The sequence below is a fragment of the Amphibalanus amphitrite genome, unplaced genomic scaffold (genome assembly GCF_019059575.1).
Source record: "Amphibalanus amphitrite isolate SeventyFive unplaced genomic scaffold, NRLGWU_Aamphi_draft 000088F_arrow, whole genome shotgun sequence".
Taxonomy (NCBI): domain Eukaryota; kingdom Metazoa; phylum Arthropoda; class Thecostraca; order Balanomorpha; family Balanidae; genus Amphibalanus; species Amphibalanus amphitrite.
Genome location: NW_024881584.1, coordinates 436733 through 444715, shown reverse-complemented (window position 1 = coordinate 444715; position 7983 = coordinate 436733). Strand labels below are relative to the sequence as shown.

At 46.0% G+C, this 7983-nt stretch overlaps 1 long non-coding RNA gene across 1 annotated transcript; it reads left to right on the top strand.

Moving 5' to 3' along the window:
• Positions 1–974: 974 nt before the first annotated feature.
• Positions 975–2178, top strand: LOC122379980. Its single transcript, XR_006256263.1, has 2 exons — positions 975–1515; positions 2021–2178. It is a non-coding gene; the product is annotated as an uncharacterized LOC122379980 (long non-coding RNA).
• Positions 2179–7983: the final 5805 nt, after the last annotated feature.

Below are 7983 nucleotides of genomic sequence, written 5' to 3'. Positions count from 1 at the left end.
CTGTTTACGACCCCCCCCCCCCTTGATATCTCGAGATCTAACGGGCCGATTTTCAAAATTCAAACGGCATTCGATTTCGCTCAACGTGATCTACATTTCTAAAAAATAAAAATTAAAAAATGTCAATAGGGAGGTAGAGGGGGGTAAAAACGGGCAAATTGCAGATACATCCCTAGTGAAAAAATCCTACAGGATTTGTACCAAAATCCTGTACGTCCCTACAGGGTCGTGCAGGGTTGCTGGAGTAGCCGTACAGGATTTCATGCAGGCAAATATGGCTGTACATGGAATCCTACAGGGTGCCCTGCACGACATCCAACAGGGGACCCTGTACTGAATCCTACAAGGAGCCCTGTACGGCATCTGATAGGGAGCCCTATAGGGAATCCTACAGGGCCCTGTAGGGAATCCTTCAGGGAGCCCTGTATGCAATGATACAGGGAGCCCTGTGCGCAGTCATACAGGGAGCCCTGTGCGCAGTCATACAGGGAGCCCTGTACGCAGTCATACAGGGAGCCCTGTACGCAGTCATACAGGGAGCCCTGTACGCAGTAATACAGGGAGCCATGTACGCACCCATGTGAAAAAGTTTTATACGATTTTACCAGAATCTTCACTATCTTGCATGATCTTATAAGATTTTGAAGACAGTCTTGCAAGGCCTAGCAGAGCTTGTACAAGATTGGCCAACATCATACAGATCTTATAAGAATCTGCCTGGCATAGGCAGATTCTTGCGAGAATGCTGATTCTGGTAAGATTGAAGAATCTTACAAGAATGTGCTGATCCCATGGAAGGCTACTCCCGCTAATCGTTTTTCGCACAAATCATAATTAAAGAGCTCGCTTAACTCTCAAGCAAATGCGATCATTTGCTCCACACGGACTACGTGGAGAACAGTTATAAACTGTTCTCATTATAAACACCTGTCAAGTAAAGTATGAGGAGTACCTACCTAGGGAGAAATGCCTCGCCCCGGTGCGTTGATATGTTGGACAATGGACACAATGGACAATGGACAATCTGCAACCTACCGGGATTTATTCATCTCCTCAGGACGGTACTGCTCATTATTAGAACTGGCGGGGACATAAGCATTCGAATGTTGTTGTCAACATTGTCCCGATATATAGGGAATTACGAATTGTGAATTGATCCCTATAAAAGAATCGATTCACTTCATAACTCCCTAATCCCTTCATAACATTATCAACTTAATTTGACGCGTTGCTGTACTGTATTATTCGGGGACTAACTAGTGTGCATTTGTGCGCTGTGGTGATCTTTCAGAGACTGTACCGACTGGAATTTAGCGACCACTGTCCGTTTTAGAGACCGTACGGTCGGCGGCGGGCGTCCCGATCCTCGCCTGGGGCGGAGAGGGGAGCGCGCGTCCCCCTCCGCCGCATTCCGTCCGTCCCATTCACTGCTCGCTCGCGGTGTGCGGAGAGCCGACGGAACTGTCGAGTGTGTGCCGTGCGGTGTCGTCTGCCGTCTCTTCTTCCGACCTGAAGGTAAGTTTCTGCCATGCTGTATTGCTGTGTAACAATACGAAAATTGTTCTCAATATTGGCAGCATTACAGACAAAAAAAAAAATGGCGCCGAAACGTTCACTCAAAAATAGCTGATCGAAAAAGATAGCTGAAAAAATAGACATTTAAATGTCTACTATCAGATACCAGAGCGCATTAGTAGCGTCGACGCTACTACATAGTAGCACACAACATTAATTCAATATTAAAAATTGGTTATATCCAGGTTGATTGTCAACATTGAGGATCAACCGTTTTTCGACATCGATCCAGCGTTTATTTCACGTTGAATTTGCGTTGTATTTGGTTGATAGGAGATTGATAGGTATGCAATAGTGTGATACAACATCAAAATAATGTTGTATGCCGATCACTTTGTATCGCGTTGTATGTATCACTTATATGCCGATTAGTTACTTTCGACGGCAGGGGTCCCTTCAATCAATATATTATCATTGTAACATGTGAATATCCACCTTGTTACAGGAACGCAGGATGCGAGGATCGTCGGGCGACACCACCACTCGAGATTCGTAGATCGATGGACGGAGCGGCAGCCGCGACGCGACGACGTGTGTCGTAATGTGACGGGATGTGACCCGGAAATGGCTGTGTATTTATCCCAGAAATACATTTATTCCGAATATTGACTTTGTCGGTAACGCGGAAACTCGTGGGTCTTTTTAGCATTCCTGGTCAATCGGCTCAACAGCACAATAACAAGATGCGGAATACTTATAGAAAGGCGAGTGTGGTGCCCTGTACGAGATCCTTTACGATACCCTGTACGACACCGTGCACGGCACCCTGTACCACACCGTGCACGGTACCCTGTACGACACCGTGCACGGTACCCTTTACGACACCGTGCACGGCATCCTGTACGACACCGTGCACGGTATCATGTACGACACCGTGCACGGCACCCTGTACGACACCGTGCACGGCACCCTGTACGACACCGTGCAGGGTACCCTGTACGACACCGTGCACGGCACCCTGTACGACACCGTGCACGGCACCCTGTACGATACCGTGCACGGCACCCTGTACGAAACCGTGCACGGCACCCTGTACGACGCCGTGTACGACACCGTGTACGGTACCCTGTACGACACCGTGCACGGTACCCTGTACGATACCCTGTAGGAACCCTGGTAACAATTTCGTCAAAAATCCTGTAGGGTCAACCATACCCTGTAAGATTTTTTCACTAGGGATTTTAGACTGTTTATCACGGCCAGGTTTCTGAACCAATCTTAACGCAACTTTTGCCGATCGATAGAGAATGAACCAGGAATTCTTTAATGTAACTGTTTTAATAGTTTGATTTGTGGAGCCTGGAGGTTCATGTACTCTCGATACAAGGGTGGTAATGGTCTTGTTATGTTACAATTTTCTTATGAGAGAACGACTACAATTGTATTGGTCATGCATAGGCGGTGTCAGGGCACCTATGTTGGGAGGTAAAACATAACCCCCCTTTTTGGACGCCTGGATCCGCCTATTATAGCAAAAACGTGTCAAAAGAGGATGCACAATAACTGTATGACCCCGTTTCCATGGGCATCACTGATCCGGATCAGCAAATTTAAATCGTATAATATTTCTCGAACTCTTCGTTACATGATATAATTCAAAGTGGATTAGGCTTATATAACCAGTTAATCCCTTATTTTCATTTTCATATACTGTCTAACTATACTGGATTAGCTAATCCATTTTTACTGATCCGGATCAGTGATGCCCATGGAAACGTGGTCCATATGTTATCACATGATACCTTTCATTCACTGTTCGTAAAACTGGTGCAGCATCGTGATCTTCGCCCAAATGACTCGCTTCACGAATAGGGCCCCCTAATTCCCAGTGCTCTGGAGCCGCCCCTGGTAACGTTATGAACTTGAAATTTTTAGGGAATGTGCCCAATTTAGTTTTAGGAAAAGTCAGAAAATTTCAGCATCGTAGCTTCAGCGGTTTCGGAGATATTCCCGAAAAACCTGAGGGGTGGATAAAAACACCCCCCTGCCACTAATAGGGTTAACCTTCCAGGCGGTGGGGGGGGGGCATTTTTTTGCCCCCCCTTTAGTTTTTTCGATATATCTCAAGAACCGCTGCGCCGATCGTCACCAAACTTTCAGTACCCTCCCGGGAGCAGCTAGCGCACATGGTGACCAAAATTTTTTTCCAAAGGCTATGATAGGTTGGCCGCTAATGACGTCAGAGTGACGTCATTTTTGCCATTTTCGACCAAAAAACAGGTTTCGCGGGAAGAGCTCTCAGGCCTACAGCTTTAGAGATACAGAAAAATGTTTCCGACATAAAAGGTGTGGAATTAAAAGGGCTACAAAACTGCTATTTAGATTATTCGAATTTTTTGGATTTTGACCCCCAAAATCAAAAAATAGATTTTTTGAATATAATAGCCAAAAAATCCAAAAAAAAAAAGAATTTCGAAAAAACCGGAATATGTGTGATAGCCCCTAAAGCATTCTATCTACATACCGAATTTGAGATCGATACCTCGATTTTTGGCCAAGTTATAGCGAAAAAACTGTTCAAAATTGATGACGTCAAATTTTCAAACTCAATTTGTAGCAATTCTAGACCTCGTAGCGCAAAACAAAGACCACCATTAAACTTCCCGTGACGAGCTGCATCGAATCGATACCCATTTTATGCAGAAATATCAACTTTGAAATTTGACCTTTTTTGACCTGACCTTGACCTGACCTCCACCAAAAAGTGACCTAAACCGTACCTGATGGTCTTATAACCAACACCATTGAGTTGGAAATGAAAAACTGGCCATAAAACATGCATCGCATAACCTTAGTAAAGTTGGGCTCAAGTGGTGACCCTTGGTGACCTTTGGTGACCTGACCTGTGACCTGACCTGGTATGACCAGTGACCTCTAATAGCAACATATGTACTAGACAACTGACGCCTTATTGCTGATTTTCGACAAAATGCGTTTTACTCGGTGTTATAGCGCTTTCCCTAGAAGCCCCGTGAACGGTGAAACATTTTGTCTTTGACCTGACCTTTGACGTCATCGGTGACCCCGAGGTCAATGAAATTTGGTTTCCCTCGACAAATTTGACAGGGCTATCGAACGCCGTTTGAATTTTCCGGATCCGTCTAGTAGTTTCGGAGATACGGGGGGGGGGGCAAAAAAGTGCCCCCCCGCGCGGAAGGTGGCTGGTAGGCCCACCGCCTGCCGGGTTAAGGCCTTTTTTGCTCTTGGGCGGCTGTAAGGCCATGTGACGTCATCAAGGGTCACCAAAGGTTTTTTTTTGCTAATAACTCCTCACATGAACAAGATACAGCCGCGCGAGTGGTCTCATCGTGTTCAGCTCGTCAAGACGCATCGAATGATATATGTACAGTATATCTAAAAAGTATGTCCCCTGGTTTGGCTCTCCCACAGGAGGCGAATCGGTAACTTGGCTGAATCCCAGTTGCGGCACCCGGCCGCCAGGGTCGCTGCTGCGCGAGCGGCCTTGACCGCTCGCATGTCATTGGCAGTTCGGTCCCTCCCCATCTATACCGAGGTGGGGAGGGGAGAAGAGGGGAAGAGAGGGGAGGGAGCGGCACTCGCTCGGCACTGGGCGATACCTGGCTGACCCCGCGCTCCCTCGCTGACCTCCGTCCTGCCCTCAGGCGAAGATCGACTTCCTCGGCCCGTAGCGGCCGAGCGGAAAACCGAGCTCGCGGGGCGCGACTCCATTGTCCCAATCTCATAAATGAAATGCTGTCGTATTCACGGCATTAGATAATGTCGTATTCACTGCATTTTACCACAGCAGTGGATGTGGTAAAATGCAGTCCAAAACAAACGGAAGCACACGATTGATGCATAATGCGCCCTCCCATTCAAATAAGGCCGCCCACTTCAACAGATGGTGTAGTTTCTTAGGGCGTAACAGATGCAAAACGCTACCGAACTTTTTTAGTTCGGCCACTAGGACCGTTAATATACAATTGACTGAAATGCGTGAAAACCATTTTGCATTTAATAGCCGTTTTCTGCACCCAAACATAAGCCAGTGACGCCCTGTCCATTCTAAAGCGTTTATGAGATTGGTTCCAGCACCCGATTTTATATGAGAAAGTCGTTCAAAAAGCATCTTATCTCTAACCAATTTATTTATTATGGCCATTTTTACAGGACGTCTATAGATCTTTGACTTTTACATTTCTTCCTCGTTCAGGAGCAACGTTTTAACCCTCACCAGGTTTCAGGTTTTCTTAATACCGAGGGGGCGTTGGGGGGGTTGGAACTGAGGGAACAACCCCCTTCGCCGATTCGCCCCTAATTGAGCTAGAGCCTCACGAAAGAAACGATCGTGTCCGTCGTTACGAAATGCAGCGATTGATCTCCGATTTTAAGGACTAGGGTCAGCCGATGACTTCTGAGGTCAGGTCAAGTGGTCCAAGGCACAGGTTCGGTTTTTGGTAAATAACTTCGCTAAAAATGATCGCAGATCCGCGATTTTAGCCGCGTCGTGTTTGTCTAGCTCAGGCGTGTCGAATGGTATACTTTTTCTTCGGGTGAGATCAACTTAAGGTGTTAACTTTGGGTCAAGGTCAGGTCACAGCCCGTCAGGTCACGAAGCTGGTCAAAGGAGGTCATATTGCATATCAATCGATTTGGCAGGTCTTTCCATGTCCATTAGTGGCTTTATCGACTCGGTAGCTTTAGTTGATCGGGAGTTATTGACGAAAAACAGATGAGCCAAAAGGGTTTTGTCTTATAAGTTGACGCTAGGGCCTCACAATGGTCTTGCCCGGAAAAAATGTATATATTTTTTGTATACACTGTGCATATTTCTACTATTTGGCGCGGCTGAGCATGACAGACGTAATACCACCGAGCCGCCTTCCCCTGTGACCATTTTGCGAGGCTAATCAAATCCCGACCTTGTTTTTCCCTGGCCATTAACCCTATTAGTGGCAGGCTCCTGGCTACCCCATATTAGTGGCAGGGGGGGGGCTGTTTACGACCCCCCCCCCTTGATATCTCGAGATCTAACCGGCCGATTTTCAAAATTCAAACGGCATTGGATTTGGCTCAACGAGATCTACATTTCTAAAAAAAATAAAATCAAAAAATGTCAATAGGGGGGTAGAGGGGGGTAAAAACGGGCAAATTACAGATACATTTTAGACTGTTTATCACGGCCAGGTTTCTGAACCAATCTTAACGCAACTTTTGCCGATCGATAGAGAATGAACCAGGAATTCACATGGATCCTAAAAATATGCATTTTCAAAAATCATAGGCGCATACAGATCATTGAGATTGGGGGTACACAAAAAGTAGGTATAGTAAATAAGGTTTTTGTTGGTACTTTTCTAAAAAGGGTGGCAATGGTCTTGTTATGTTACAATTTTCTTATGAGAGAACGACTAAAATTGTATTGGTCATGCATAGGCGGTGTCAGGGCACCTATGTTGGGAGGTAAAAAATAACCCCCCTTTTTGGACGCCTGGATCCGCCTATTATAGCAAAAACGTGTCAAAAGAGGATGCACAATAACTTTGTATGTGTTATCACATGATACCTTTCATTCACTGTTCGTAAAACTGGTGCAGCATCGTGATCTTCGCCCAAATGACTCGCTTCACGAATAGGACCCCCAATTCCCAGTGCTCTGGAGCCGCCCCTGGTAAAGTTATGAACTTGAAATTTTCAGGGAATGTGCCCAATTTAGTTTTAGGAAAAGTCAGAAAATTTCAGCATCGTAGCTTCAGCGGTTTCGGAGATATTCCCGAAAAACCTGAGGGGTGGATAAAAACAACCCCCCCCCCCTGCCACTAATAGGGTTAATGTTCTAACCTTACGGGTGATTGTTTGAGCGCGGAAGATGCTGAATCTTGGTTAACCCCATACTTATCATATGATAAAGAACGTCAGTGTTAGAAAGTTAATTAACAATTTAATTTAGGATAGTTTAATTCAAGTCGGTATGAATCCGACTTGACAATTTACTATATAGATGGGTTTTGCAATTCAAGTCGGTATGAATCCGACTTGACAATTTACTAGGTGGGTTTTGCAGCGCTATTAGTTTGGCATGTAATTATAAATCACTGCTAATTTCGATCCGGATATAGTTATTCAATGCTGGCCTTTGCGTCCTCAGAAAAGTTGTTTATAATCATGAATGCTTGCATTGACCCATACTTTCCATTTTTCAGCACCATTATTCGCCGTAGTTGACCAGGTGTGTTTCTTCAGCTCTCCCCTGAATCATTTGGCTTAGACCCATGGCGTATCACCCGTGCATCGCAAGACGCACCTACCACACACAAGTTCACGATCCCCACGAACCCACATCAGCGTCCGTTCGCTTGGTGTGTGACTCCTTGACCTTTGGCCGCGACAACTGCCAGCCCACCGGAGCACCCCTCCCTACACGCGCTGCCCCGCCCGATCCCCTCA